The sequence below is a fragment of the Macaca nemestrina genome, chromosome 15 (genome assembly GCF_043159975.1).
Source record: "Macaca nemestrina isolate mMacNem1 chromosome 15, mMacNem.hap1, whole genome shotgun sequence".
Classification (NCBI taxonomy): Eukaryota; Metazoa; Chordata; class Mammalia; order Primates; family Cercopithecidae; genus Macaca; species Macaca nemestrina.
The window spans coordinates 27,132,202-27,147,835 of record NC_092139.1 but is presented as its reverse complement, the minus strand read 5'-3'; the positions used below and the strand labels follow the sequence as shown (position 1 = coordinate 27,147,835).

Below are 15,634 nucleotides of genomic sequence, written 5' to 3'. Positions count from 1 at the left end.
AACAATGAAAAAGAAAGACGTGGTTTTTACCTTCTCAGAGCAGGGCAGCTAGAAACATGAATAACTTGTAACAAAGTGGTGTGTCATTATTTGTTTTTTCCTCTTGTTTTGTTTTTTTGAGACGGAGTCTTGCTCTGTCGCCCAGGCTGGAGTGCAGTGGTGCGATTTTGGCTCACTACAACCTCTGCCTCCCTGGTTCAAGAGATTTTTCTGCCTCAGCCTCCTGAGTAGCTGGGATTACAGGTGCCCACCAACGCGCCCAGCTAATTTTTGTATTTTTAGTAGGGACGAGGTTTCACCATGTTGGTCAGGCTGGTCTTAAACCCCTGACCTCAAGTGATCCACCCGCCTTGGCCTCTCAAAATGCTCAGATTACAGGCGTGAGCCACTGCGCTTGACTTGCTTTTTCTTTTTGCTTCTGTATATTTCCTAATTTTTTATGAACACGCATTTTGGGGAAAATATTTTTCAAAACAAAGGATAAAGCTCGTCTTTATCCCAAGCTGCATCCTCTCTGCAGGTAACACTCCCTATTGCCCCTAGGTCTGCCCTCTTGTGTCCCCAAAAATCTCATCCCCACTCCAGTGTCCCACCATAGCCATTAAGATCAGGCAGATAGCAACCTACAGGCCTTCCTTTCTCCAAGCTAACCACCCCCGGGTTCTCCGATGGGTTCTCACCCGACATCATTTCCAACCTGTTTACCATCTATCACGGTGACCTTTCTTGGGACCTGCCCTGTTTTTTTTTCACATTCCTCTTATAGTGTGGCATTCAGAGCTGAGCTCCAGATGGGGTCTGCCTCACTCAGATTGCAAAGAGATATCACCTCCACCCTTCCACATGTCATACTTCTATTTATGCCACCTAAGAAAACAATCATTTTAAAAAATAGCTTTATTTACATGTAACTCACTTACGGTATATATTAGTTTTCTACTGATGCTGCAACAAATTACCACACACTTAGCGGCTTAAAGTAACACAAATTTACTATCTTGTTCCATGGATCAGAAGTGTGACACAAATCTCACTGGACAAAGATCGAGGCATTGGCAGGGCTGAGTTTCTTTCTGAAGGCACTAGGGGAGAATGGGTTTCCTTTGCCCTTCCCAGCTTCTAGAGGCCACCTGCCCTCCTTGGCTCATCGCTCCCTTCCTCCATCTTCAAGGCCAACAACACTGGGCTGAGTTTTTCTCAAGATGCTGCCTCTCTGGTTCTCTCTTCATATTCCATCTTCTACTTTTAAGGTCGTTTGTGATTACATTGAGCTTAGCTGGGTAATCCAGGCTAACCTTCCTGTCTTAAAGTCAGCTAATTAGCAACTGAATTAATCTCATCTGCAAACTTAATTCTTCTTTGCCATGTATCCTAACATATTCACAGGCTCGGAAGTTTAGGACATAGACATCTTTAAGGGGCCATTATTCTGTCTACCACATCATACAATTCGTTCATGTAAAATGTACAATTCAATGATTTTTAGTATATTCACAGGGTTGACGGCAACCACCATAATCAGGTTTAGAACATTTTCATCACCTGGAAAAGAGACGTGCAGCGATGAGCAGTTCTCCCATTTCCTCCCACCTCCCCTAGGCTTAGGCAGCTGCTAGTCTACTTTCTACCTCATAGACTTGCCTATCCCAGGCATTTCATATGAATGGAATCACACAATATGCAGTTCTTTGTGACTGGCTTCTTTCACCTAGCATAATGTTGTATCATGTATCAGCACCGTATCCCTTTTTATTGCCAATAATATTCCACTGTATGCATATACTACATTTTATTTACCCATTCGTCATTGATAGACATATGGGTTGTTCCCACTTTTTGACTACTGTGAATAATACTCCTATAAACATTTGTGTACAAATTTTTGTGTGAGCGTATGTTTTCATTTCTTTTTCTTTCTTTCTTTTCTTTTTTTTTTTGAGACGAAGTTTCACTCTTGTTGCCTAGGCTGGAGTGCAGTGGCACAATCTCGGTTCACTGCACCCTCTGCCTCCCAGGTTCAAGTGATTCTCCTGCCTCAGCCTCCTGAGTAGCTGGAATTACAGGCTCCTGCCACCATACCTGGCTAATTTTTGCATTTTTAGTAGAGATGGGGTTTCACCGTGTTGGCCAGGCTGGTCTCGAACTCCTGACCTCAGGTGATCCACCTGCCTCAGCCTCCCAAAGTGCTTGGATTACAGGTGTGAGCCACCACACCCTTCCTGTTTTCATTTCTCTTAGGTGTACACCTAGGATTGGAATTGCTGGGTCATATGGTAATGTTATGTTTAATATTTTGAGGAACCACTACACTATTTTTAAAGCAGATGCACAATTTTACATTTCTACCAGCAGCGTATGAGGGATCCAATTTCTTCATAACCATGTCAACACTTGCTATCTGTTTTTATTTATTTATTTTTTTATTTTTTTACTTATAACCATCCTAGCGGGTGTGAAGTAGTATCTTGTGGTGTCGATTTGCATTTCCCTCATGATTAAGGAAGTTGAGCGTCTTTTCATGTGCTTAGTCCTTTGTATATTTTCTTTGGAGAACTGCCTATTCAGATTCCTTACCCATTTAAAAAACTGAGTTGGTTATTTTATTATTGAGTTGTAAGAATTCTTCATATATTCTGGGTATGTTACAGGAAAGGGGTCCCGATCCAGATCCCAAGAGAGGGACCTTGGATTTCACCCAAGAAAGAATCCAGGGCGAGTCCGCAGTGCAAAGTGAAAGCAAGTTTATTAAGAAAGTAAAGGAATAAAAGAATGGCTACTCCATAGAGCAGACTCGAGGGCTGCTGCTTGCCCGTTTTTATAGTTATTTCTTGCGGATATGCTAAACAAGGGGTGGGTTATTCATCCCTCCCTTTTCAGACCATATAAGGTAACTTCCTGATGTTGCCATGGCATTTGTAAACTGTCAGGGTGCTGGTGGGGGTGTAGCAGCGAGGACGACCAGAGGTCACTCTCACAGACATTTTGGTTTTGGAGGGTTTTGGCCGGCTCCCTTACTGAAACCTGTTTCAACAGCAAGGTCTTTATGATCTGTATTTTGTGCTGACTTCCTATCTCATCCTGTGACTCAGAATGCCTTAACCATCGGGGAATGCAGCCCATTAGGTTTCAGCCTCATTTTACCCAGCTCCTGTTTAAGATGGAGTTGCTCTGGTTCACACGCTTCTAAAAGATACAAGTTCCTTATCAGATGTATGAGTTGCAAATATTTTCCCCCATTCTATGGGTTGTCTTTTCACTTTTTCACTTTCTTTTTTTTTTTTTTTTTTTTTTGAGGCGGAGTTGTGCTCTGTCGCCCAGGCTGGGATGCAGTGGTGCATCTCAGCTCAACCTCCCAGGTTCAAGCAATTCTCCCTGTCTCAGCCTCTCGAGTAGCTGGGATTACAGGTGCCTGCCACCACGCCCGGTTAATTTTTGTATTTTTTAGTAGAGACAGGGTTTCACTATGTTGGCCAGGCTGGTCTTGAACTCCTGAACTTAGGTGATCCGCTTGCCTCGGCCTCCCAAAGTACCGGGATTACAGGCATAAGCCACCATGCCTGGACTTTTTCAGTTTCTTGATAATGTAATTTGTGTCACAAATGTTTTCTAGTTTTGATGAAGTTGAATGTATCTATTTTTTCTTTTGTCATTTGTGCTTTTAGGTATCTATGGGACCATTGCTTAACCCAAGGTGATAAAGATTCACTCCTGTGATTTTTTTTCTAAGAGTTTTTATAGTTTTAGCTTTTATACTTATGGCTATGATCCATTGTGTTAGTCCATTTTCATGCTGCTGATAAAGACATACCTGAAACTGGGCAATTTCCTAAAGAAAGAAGTTTGATGGTTTCACATGGCTGGGGAGGCCGCACAATCATGGTGGAAGGCAAGGAGAAGCAAGTGACATCTTACATGGATGGCAGCAGGCAAAGAGAGAGAACTTATGCAGTGGAACTCCTCTTTATAAAACCATCAGATCTCATGAGAGTTATTCACTATCACGAGAACAGCACGGGAAAGACTTGCCTCATGATTCAATTATCTCCTATCAGGTCACTCCCACAACACGTGGGAATTCAAGATGAGATTTGGGTGGGGACACAGCCGAAACATATGGTTCATTTTGAGTTAATTTTGCATACGGTATGAGTTAGGGGTCCAATTTCATTCTTTGGATGTGTATATCCAGTTGTTCCAGCACCCTTTGTGAAAAAGGTGATTATTTCTTCACTGGCACTTTTGTTGAAAATCAATTGATCATAAAAGTAAGAGTTTATTTTTGGACTATTGATTCTGTTCTGTTGATCTTTTTTTTTTTTTTTTTTTTTTTTTTTTTAATCAGAAGGTGTGACTTCTCCAATTTTGTTCTTCTTTTTCAAAATTCTTTTGGTGATTTGGGACAATTTGCAATTCCATATGAATTTTAGGATCAGCTTGTCATTTTCTGGAAAAAAAATCCAGCTGGAATTTTGATAGAAATTTTATTGAATCTGTAGATTCATTTAGAGAATATTACCATCTTAACAATATTAAGTCTTTTGATCCATGAACATGGGATGTTTCCATTTATACAGGTCTTATTTAATTTTTTTCAACAATATTTTATATTGCTGGAATGTAAGTTTTGTAGTTCTACAAGTTTTGTAGTTCTTTCGTTAAAGTTATTCCTAAGAATTTTATTCTTTCTGATGCTATCATAAATGGATTTTTAAAAAGTTTTGTTGTTCTTTTTGTTAAGCAAGACTACAAGTTTTGTAGTTCTTTTGTTAAAGTTATTCCTAGGGATTTTATTCTTTCTGATGCTATCATAAATGGATTTTTAAAAAATTTCATTTTGTACTGTTCATTGCTAGGGTACAGAAATACAATTGATTTTTTATATTGATTTTGTATCCTGCAACCTTGCTGAATTTATTTATTAGTTCTATTTTCTATTTTTTGTAGGGATGAGGTCTTGCTATGATGCTGATCTCAAACTCCTGGCTTCGAGTGATCCTCCTGCCTTGGCCTCCCAAAGTGCTGGGATTACAGGTGTGAGCCACCATCCCTTGGTCCACGTATTAGTTCTAATAGGCTTTTGTTTTTGTTTGTTTTTAGATTTCTTAGGATTTTCTATATACAAGATCATGTCATCTGCAAATAGAGAGAGTTTTACTTCTTCCTTTCCAGTCTAGATGCCTTTTATTTCTTTTTTCTTGATTGCTATGGCTAGGACCTCCCATACAGTCTTAAATAGAAGTGATGAGAGAAACATACTTGTCTTGTTCCTGATCTTAGGAGAAAAATGCCTTTAGTCACATTAGATATGTCAGGAGTGGGTTGTTTTTTTTGAGATAGCCTTTATCAGATCGAGTAAGTGCCCTTCTTTTTTAAATTTGAGACAGAGTCTGGCTCTGTCACCCAGGTTGGAGTGCAGTGACATGATCTCGTCTCACTGCACCTCTGCCCAATGGATTCAAATGGTTTTCCTGCCTCAGCCTCCTGAATAGCTGGGATTACAGGTGTGCACCACCACACCTGGCTGATTTTTTTTTTTTTATTTTTAGTAGAGAAAGTATTTCACCATGTTGGCCAGGCTGTTCTTAAACTCCAGACCTCAAGTGAAATGCCCACCTTGGCCTCCCAAAGTGCTGGGATAACAGGCATGAGCCACTGCACTCGGCCTGAAGTTCCCTTCTGTTCCTAGTTTATTGAATTTTTTTTTTTTTTTATCATGAAAGGTATTAAATTTTGTCAAGTGCTTTTCCTGGATTTATTGGGATGATCATGGTTTTTCATCCTTTATCCTATTGATATGACGTATTACATTAATTGATTTTCATACCTTAAGCCAACTTTGCATTCCTGGAATAAATCTCACTTTGTTATAGTGTCTTATCCTTTTTGTATGTTGCTTGATTTGTGTTTCTAGTACTTTGTTGAGGAGTTTTCCATATATATTCTATCTTTATTTCAATAAAGAAATTAGTCTGTAGTTTTCTTTCCTTGCAATGTCTTTAATCATCATTTTTATAAAGCTACATCATACTATCTCTTTTTTTTTACAATTAATTTTCTTTATTTTTGGAAATTTTATTTCATTTCATTTCTTTGGCTGTGAACACATCATGCTGTTGATGGCAATTTTGTTTGTTATCTGCAGTTCCCTCCTGCACTGGCCGATATGTTAGAAGACCTGGAGTGAACCTGAACCCGTAACACAATCGCATGGTGCAGTTTTGAATTTGTATTCTCTGGACTTCAGTCTCCTCTTCTGTAATTATGAGATTGTAAGCTCTTCAAAATTACAGTCTTTTTTTTCTTTCTGTTCTCACAAGCTGTTCTCAATTTATAGAGTTTTATAGCTAGCATGTATTCCCAGTCCAGGGCTCTTTCCCTGGGATCAAGTCTGAAAGGGTCTTCAATGTCCTGCTGATAAATAAGAAAGATCAGTGCTTTTAAAACAATGCACATATGAACATGTGTATGAATCACCAGGGACTCTTACATGCAGATGCTCATTCCATAGATCTAGACTCTGCATCTCTCACAAGCTCTTGGGTAATGTTAATGCTGCTCGTCTATGGACCCCACTTTGAGTAACAAGGAACCAGAATATAGTTTCCTAAGCTTCAGTCACATAAGAGCCAATTTCATATTTTTTTGCCATATTCTTCTTTCATCTATACAATTAAAAATATATTTTTCTTTTAATTAACTAGCAACTAAATCCCATCTTTGGGTAAAATTTAGACTAATTCTAGGCAATAATATACATCAAACCATACGTGTTAGATTCTCTCTCTCTCTCTACATATATATATATATATATATATATATATATATATATATATATATATATTTTTTTTTTTTTTTTCGCGGAGTCTCACTCTGTCACCCAGGCTGAAGTGCAGTGGTGTGATCTCAGCTTACTGCAACCTCTGCCTCCTGGGTTCAAGCAATTATCCTGCCCTAGCCTCTCAAGTAGGTGGGATTACAGGCATGCACCATCTTTAAACACCACCACACTTTAATTGGACACTTTTGACTTGCATCTCATAATTTTGTCCCCCAACCTTTTTTTTTTTTTTTTTTTTTGAGACAGAGTCTCGCTGTGTCACCAGGCTGGAGTGCAGTGGCATGATCTCTGCTCACTGCAACCTCTGCCTCCCAGGTTCAAGCGATTCTCTTGCCTCAGCCTCTGGAGTAGCTGGGACTACAGGCGCCTGCCACCACACCCAGTTAATTTTTGTATTTTTAGTAGAGATGGGGTTTCACTATGTTGGCCAGGCTGGTCTTGATCTCTTGACCTCATGATCCACCCACCTCGGCCTCCCAAAGTGCTGGGATTACAGGTGTAAGCCACTGCACCCGGCCTATTTTGCCCCCATTTTTCTCTGCTGCAATTTGGCCAGTGATTCCTGTCTTTCCCTCTATTATCCACCCTGATTAACTCAGCTGCACCTGTCAGCCTTTATTCCTGCGAGCTAGAGCGGGTGGAGCGAGGCGTGCTGAAGAAGTCATTAAAATGCATGAATTTGATCATATTCACTCTTTCCTTTCCAGAGCATAGGGGGCTAAGTCCCTGGGTCCCATATCTGAGCTTCATTTGGCAGGTCTGGGGCTCATGGCCTGGGGCGAGAAGGCCTATGGGAACCAGCAGCAGCAACCTGCAGACTTCATCTGGTGGACACTACTCGGGGCTGGGTCTCCGAGATCCTGTAAGTTTCTCTTGGGCTGTCTGACACCATCCACTGCAGGAAGCAGGAATGAGGTTGTTCAGTGAATTTTCCCTGTATTCTCTGGAAGAGGTGCTTATAAAGATGGAATAAGGCTGGTTTAGAGAATTTTGATTCCTCTTGCTTTTGCTTGTTTATTTCTTCCAGCCTCTTTGTCTTCATCTGTAAAATAGGGATAATAATAACTGCCCATATGAGGTGGGAGGTGCAGTAGTGAATAATTCAGGTTTTGGGCCCAGAGCAGTGGCTTACGTCTGTAGTCCCAGCACTTTGGGAGGCCGAGGCAGGCAGATCACCTGAGGTCGGAAGTTCGAGGCCAACCTGGCCAACATGGTGAAACCCCGTCTCTACTAAAAATACAAAAATTAGCTGGGCATGGTGGCTCACACCTGTAGACCCATCTACTCGGGAGGCTGAGGCAGGAGAATCGCTTGAATCTGGGAGGCAGAGTTTGCAGTGAGCTGACATTGAACCACTGCACTCCAGCCTGGGTGACAGAGCAAGACTCCATCTCAAAAAAACAAAAACAAAAACAAAAAAACAGGTTTTGATGTCCAACAGGCTGGTTCTGTCATTTATAACGTGTAGGACCTGGAGCAAATCATTTTACTCCCTGTAAAGTGGAGATAACACCTGCTTTCTAGGGACAGTGCAGGAGGATGAAGGAGCGCTGAGCCAGTGACTAACACAGGCTGAGCACTCACTGGATGGCAGCAATTGTCATTATCATCATTATCACATCACCATCATCATTACGCTATAAAAGACTGGCAAATCTGGCATATTTTGGTACTTAACATTTGTTTCCTCTTCCTTTCTCCCTACCTTTCTCCCTCCTTTTCTTCCTTCCTCCTTTTTCCCTGTCTTCTCACCTTCTTTTATTCCTCTTGTTCTCACTTTCTTCTCGTCCTTCTTTGGTACATCTGGTTGCAGCTGCAAGGAACAGCAGGAGCTTACACAGGGAAAGGAGATGTGGTCAGATCCTGGGGGGACTTGAATGTCAGAGGGAGTCTGATCTTTAGCCTAGGGGCAATAGTGAGTCACTCAAGCCTGCGGTGGAGCAGAAACAAGGTGTAGTGAAAGTGGGGAAGTGAACCTGGCAGCAGAGATTAGGAAGCAGCTGTGAGGGCAGAAGCTGGAGCAAGAGAGGTGAGCTATCCAGGGAGCCTAAAGGTCAAGTGAGAGACATGGGGAAGCAGAGGCTGCATCTCTGCCTAGAGCTCGCCTGGGAGAAGCAGCCTCATTCTCAAAGTTCACCTTGCCCACAAAACCCAGCCGGAGCACCCACCTCTGTGTGACCTCAGACAAGTGCTTAGCCTCTCTGAGCAGCAGTAAGGCCATCCTAGGTCTTGGTGACACCCCCTGGCTTCCCAGCAAAGACGCTTCTGGATCCTACAGGCTTCCATCATCTTCCAGGCTGCTCCCTGCTCAGAGATTAATTTGTTTACTCCCTTGCCTGGAGATGAACCGAGGGAACTCGTCCATCAGCCCAGGCTCCCCCAACCTCGCACCGCCCCGCCCCAAATGTCCATTTTCTGGCAAAATATGTCCTTGCCGCCGACAAGGCTGCCTGGAAAATGCTAATTTTTTCCTCGAATTAAAATTTGTTCCCTTACCCTCGTTTTAATAGAAATGAAGCATCCGGAAACATTGCCACGGTGCAGAAGAGAAAGATCTGACATAATTTTTAAAATGCCTTCAATCACACTGCCTTCTGAACGGTCTTCTGAACGGTCTGTCCTCTAACCCTGACCCCCTCCCCATCTCCCAACCCCCTGAGGCAGCATTTACATTTCTTAATAACCCCTCATTAATATTCATGAGAAGGGGCGGGTAATAATGGCTGAGCACACCGCACTAATTCAATTTCCACCCGCCTCAGCGTGTTTACTTAATCACCAAGGGACCCGGGTTACTCAGTACAATTATTTATTCGGAATTAGATCTGGAGGCATCTGGACTGGAAACAGGGAACCAAGAGCAAAATGAAAATCGAATTCTCTTCGTCCTCCCCTCCCAGCCGCCTCTTCCTAACCGTTTGCCAACGCTCCAGGCAGCCAGCAGGGCTTGGAGGACAAGGCTCCGTGCCCGCCGGGCAGCTCCTGAAGGAACTGGCTCATGAGGGGCTGAATGTGTTCCAGATGCTCTGGCCCTGGCAGGAATCTCTCATCAACAGTAGCCTAGGAGTTATCGCAAGGCCCAGCAGTGGGCCAGCTGCACCGTCCCAGCCAAGAGCACGGCCAGCCAGAGTTAGTTTGTTCAGGAGATGCTGGGGTATTGGCCCAATCTGGACATGCAGTGTGGACAGACCCTTGATCACAGGCCCCCATGGAGGCGAGAGTTTGTGACATGGGGTCTAAATAACACCTGCTCATCCTCGAACCCCCGCTTAACTGTCATCTCCTCCAAGAAGCTTTTCCTGGTCCCCAGACAAGGTTAGCTTCTCTTATTACACACACCTTCTATTACAACCAGGATGGACTTGGTCATAGCACCTTGCCCACTGTGGGTGTTCACACAATGGTTTCTAATTAGTTGTTCAGGGTCTGTTTCTCTCAATAGTCAGTTCCGTGGGAGTAGGTCCCATGGCTGTCCTGGTCACGTGTCCCCAGCATCTAGCAATGCCCAGCACAGAGATGCTCAACAATATTTGTTGACTTCTTGACTGATTCTACTATTGACTCCTGATTCTCAAGCCTCTGTTTCCTTATCTATAAAATGAAGCTAAGAACATTCATCTTGTAGGATTGCTGTGGAGACTCAGTGTTTTCTGTGTGAAGAGGATGCAGAGGATGTCAGTGTAAGGTGTTGAGCTTAGTCCCTGACACATGATAAACTCCCAGTTCACATAAGATGCTATTATTATTACTGTTATTTCTGATGGTGGCGGAGCGCAGACAAGTTAACTGTGCGGGCCTGGTAGACCCAGAGGAGGCTGGGCTTGGAGGGAGCTCTTCTCAGTCTTGAGACTCTGAGATTCAGAGTCTTGAAATGCCTTTCCCAAGTTCACACAACTAGTAAGGTCAAGCCTCCATCCTGCTTATCCTTTTAAGCATTGGATGACCTTAGCAAGTTGCTTAACTTTTCTGAGCCTCAGTTTCCTCCACTGTAAAATGAAAATAATATTGGCAGCCGCCTACTGGATTGCTAGGGAAGATTCAACAAGGACCCTTGTGCAATTTAGCATGGAAGTTGATACATGAACTTAATGAAAAGGGCTACTGTTACGGCAGATGTGGTGAGTCCAGGCAGAGGGAATAGCATGAATGTATTTATCTATTGATTCACTTGCTAATGTATTTAGTTATGCATTCAGCATGCATTCATTAGCCCCTACCAGGTGCCTGCCCCAGTGCTAGGCTCTGACAGGGAGCAGAGAGGTACAGAAAGCACAGCTCCCTCGGACGGGGAGCTCCCAGCTGATAGAAAAAGTGAGTCAGGAAGGCCCTCACTGGCACATCGGCAAATGCCACAGCTGTGAAGGGACGTTGGAACTGTGGCTTCCAGCTCTGAGGTTTAGGAACAGGTGACTGAAGGGGTGGCATTTGGGGCAAGAAGAATAATTTGGGCCAGAGTGAGGGGGTGGAGCATCCTACGAAGAGGAACCAGCAAAGGTATAGGCCTGGCAGTGGGGATTTTCTGTTACAGCCAAAACGTCCTCCATGGATACACCTTTGTGTATGTTATCTCTACTACTTGGACTACACCCTTCTACCTTGATGCTCAGCAAACTCCTACTTATCCTTCAAAGCCCAGCTCCAAATAACCCGATTGTCCAATATTCTGACATCTCTTGGCAAAGTCACAATTCTTTCCTTATGCTCTCCAGCACTGTGCTCCTACCCAGTCCTCAGACTTCTCGTGTAGTATCCATCTGCTTACCCATTTATCTCTGGTTCTCACCCTTCTGCCCCTCTGCTCTGTATTTCAGGGGGCTGGGTTTGGCCAATGGGAGGCGCTGGTTGGGGGCTACAGGGCAGAAGGAAGGGAGAAGTCCAGGTATTTCTCCTCTCCATCTTGGGCAGCATCTCCAGCAGTGGCTGTGTCTCCTCCATGTCTCTAGCTCTCCTGGAGCCCCACCATGGTCCCATATTCCACCAAGTGACCCTCCTCCTGGGCTGGGGTGGTGGCAGCCTCTTGCTATTACTCGTCTTTAGGCTGCTTTGCCATGTCCAGTTGTCTTCTCAGACCTTCTGCCACCTTCCATGCCCTGGATTAAAGTTTCTCTTTTGTAAATACTCAAGTGTTTCCTGGTTAGACACTGACCCATACACTTCCCTACCAGGAGACAAGCTTCCTGATGGGAAGGGCCCTGCCTTGTATCCCCAGGGTTTAGACACAGAGAAGCTACCCAAAGGTAAATGAATGAATGAATGAATAAATGTGTTTTGATTACATGGCTTGTCTAACCAGATTCTACCCTTGTTTAGCAAAAGAGACATAAGGGAATGAATTGCTCCCTGGGGTTAACAAATGTTGGTATGAAAACAACATCAGGCCAGGCGCGGTGGCTCACGCCTATAATGCCAGCCCTTTGGGAGGCTGAGGCGGGCAGATCACGAGGTCAGGAGTTCGAGACCAGCCTGACCAATATGGTGACACCCCCATCTCTACTAAAAATACAAAAATTAGCCAGGTGTGATGGCATGCACCTGTAGTCCCAGGGAGGCTGAGGTGGAAGAATCGCTTGAACCTGCGAGGCGGAGGTTGCAGTGAGCCAAGATTGCGCCATTGCACTCTAGCCTGGGTGACACAGCAAGACTCCCCCTCAAAAAAAAAAAAAAAAAGAAAGAAAGAAAAGAAACAATATCAATAATAATAATACTAAAGAAATGATTTGTAAATAAGAAAATGCTTTCTAAATAATGCTAAGCCTGTAAGCTTCTTTGTAGACTGTAAAATTCAGTATCCACTTTGGATTTTTCTGTTTCAGCCCCTATCAGTGTTTCTGCTGAGGTGGCTGCAGAGTGGGAGGCCAAGAGATAAAAGAGAAGATAATGGATTGGGGGCCATGTTTCAGTCCAAGAACAAAAGGCAGAGAGGAGCGCAGGGGACAGCAGATGATTTCGTCATTACAGACTCATTTAGAGAGGCCCCTTCCCTCCCTTCCTGCCTCCAAAGCACCTGGACCCTCAAGTGCCCAGCCAAGTCCCTTCATTAAAATTTCCCAGAACTGGGGCTGGGTTGGAAGACAGTGAAGGCCTGCCAGCCTGTCTGCCAGAGAAGTTCAGAGGGCTGTAGGAGGGGCATTTCTCTAGAAGTCAAATGGGAACAGCAGGGTGGGTGGATTGTGGTACTCAGAGAGGAGAATGAGTGAAAGGGAATTTTAGAGATGCAAGAAACTGGCGCAGCCTGTCTTAGGTTGGGTTCCCTGAAAGGCAGAGACTAAAACAAAGACTTGAGTACATGCTTGGGTACATATTTTATTTGGGAGATGCTCATAGGAAGTAGAACCAAGAGAGCAAGACAGGGAAGGAGCTGGTTGCCGCAGTGGATAATTGGGATTCGATTCTGCGAATAGCCTCTGAGTATTATGCAGAAGCCATCTCAGAATTGTTCACCCAGAGGATAGAAAGCTGGGGCATTTATCCTCTAACTCCTATTCCCCCAAGGGATAAGCATTACCCCAGGTAGGTCATTAACTTTCCACACCTCTGGGCTGTGCCTTTGGGTCACAGAACAAGGGACCAGGACTTCCAAGACAGCCTTGAAGCTGCAAAGCTTAGAGACTAGGCAGGCACTTGAGGTCAGAATCTGCCAGCGTGCATGACAGCTGTGCAGCCCAGCTGCAGCTGAGGCCAGAGGAGGGGCACAAGCCTGCAGCATAGTGGCACTCGCAGCATCTACCACACTACTATCCCTGCCGCACACAGCCTGAGTCCTCAAGTTCCATGGCCATTCCTTCCTTCCTTCATTCACTCAACAAACACTTCCCGAGCACCCACTCTGTGCCAAGAACTGTGCTAGGTGCTGGGAAGAGTGTGTGAGCAAGACAAACATGGCCCCTGACCATACGCTGCTTATATTCAAATTTAGAAGGCAGAAATAAATAAGTGTATGTGCAAATTAGTAAGATGCCTTCCGAGAGTGATAAGTGTTCTAAAAGGAAGAAACAGGGGTGATATGGTTTGGTTCTGTGTCCCCACCCAAATCTCACCTTGAATTGTAATAATCCCCACTTGTCAAGGATGGGACCAGGTGGAGGTAACTGAATCATGGGGGTGGTTTCCCCCATGCCCTTCTCATAATGAGTGAATCTCGTGAGATCTGATGGTTTTATAAATGTCTGGCATTCTCCCTGCTTGCTCTCATTTTCTCCTTCCTGCCACCATGTGAAGAAGGACATATTTGCTTCCCCTTCTGCCATGATTGTAAGTTTCCTGAGACCTCTCCAGCCATGCCACACTGTGAGTGAAACATCTTTCTTTTATAAATTAACTCAGTCTAGAATACGTCTTTTGCTTTTATTTTTGTTTGAGACCGAGTTTCGCTCTGTCGCCCAGGCTGGAGTGCAATGGTGCTATCTCGGCTCACTGCAACCTCCGCCTCCCGGGTTCCAGCGATTCTCCTGCCTCAGCCTCTTGAGTAGCTGGCATTACAGGCACGTGCCACCATGCCCAGCTAATTTTTGTATTTTTAGTAGAGACAGAGTTTCACCATGTTGGTCAGGCTGGTCTCGAACTCCTGACCTTGTGATCCTCCCGCCTCAGCCTCCCAAATTGCTGGGAATACAGGCGTGAGCCACCGCAACCAGCCTCGAATATATCTTTATTAGGAGCATGACAGTGGACTAATACAAGGGAGATGGAATAGAAAGAAAATATAGGGAAAAGGAGGGGACTTGCTTTAGGCAGGGCCATCAGGGAGGGTCACTGGCTAGGTGACCCCTGAGCACAGCCCAAATGTTGAGAAAGAATATACACTTCTTCTGCCACCAATGGCTTCTGACTCCATGGTTCTGAAAATGTGAGGTTTCAGGGACTGTACAATATAAAAATTTTTCTTTGAGAACTAATATAGGGTTACTGACTATTTTGCCAAATAAAAACAAAAAACAATTCAACTACGAATGGCCATTTACTATCTCCATGATTTCATAAATGAAAAGACGTTGAAAACACTCCCAAAGTAGGAAGAACATGACCTCAGAATAAAGACAGTCTTTTAAGTGAAATAAATTTAGCTTTATTAAAAACCCTCTTCTTTTCTTCATTTTGTACCCAAACGCTTGGAAACTTCTCTCCATCTCAAGGTCTACCTTGAGGGCTCAGGACACACTGTTATTCCCTTTGTTTTCTTGGCTTGGGGATTTTGGTAATGAGAGATAAAGTGTGAAATTGTATGTATATGCCCATGTCCATCAGTTTTTCCATTTGCAAAGTTGGGTAGTTGCCTGAATTATTTATAAAGTATAAACTAGAAATCCGGAGATCTTAGCAATTCATTCATTTAACAGTACCAGAAAGTGCATAGAATTCCTTTATTCTCAACACCACCTTCTCTGCTAGGGAAACTCCTCTTCTACTCTCAAAACCCAGTTCAAATATCCCATTCCTGGGCTTCTCTCAGCAATCAGTCAGCCATCCTCCCTGCAGAGAGTCTTGGCCTATATTGAGGACACAGCCCCTACCCATTGTGATAGGTGATTGTTTCTGGGTGGGGGAAATTGGTCCTGTGTCTCTCTTCCAGAAGATCTTTTCATTTCTCAGAACTCCTCAGTATAAATGTGGATAATGCAGAAAAACAGGAAATAGAGATTTGTGAGCAGAAGAGAAGGGGAAGGGAAGTAGCATTTATTATCTGCAATGCACCTGTCAGGTGCTTCACGTGTGTATGATTTCATTTGAAGCCCTTACTTACTTTAATACAGTTCCTCCCACCATAACTACTGCTCCTTATCCCATTCCTACACACAC

At 43.9% G+C, this 15,634-nt stretch overlaps 2 long non-coding RNA genes across 2 annotated transcripts; one reads left to right on the top strand and one right to left on the bottom strand.

Annotated features, from left to right (window-relative positions):
* Positions 1-6,002: 6,002 nt before the first annotated feature.
* On the bottom strand, positions 6,003-9,453 carry LOC139358822 (uncharacterized). The gene is made up of 4 exons (XR_011614329.1): positions 9,335-9,453; positions 9,007-9,142; positions 8,544-8,651; positions 6,003-6,411 (listed from the first exon to the last, which is right to left on the bottom strand). It is a non-coding gene; the product is annotated as an uncharacterized lncRNA (long non-coding RNA).
* Positions 8,647-13,076, top strand: LOC139358823 (uncharacterized). Its single transcript, XR_011614330.1, has 4 exons — positions 8,647-8,867; positions 9,349-9,451; positions 9,662-10,153; positions 12,652-13,076. It is a non-coding gene; the product is annotated as an uncharacterized lncRNA (long non-coding RNA).
* Positions 13,077-15,634: the final 2,558 nt, after the last annotated feature.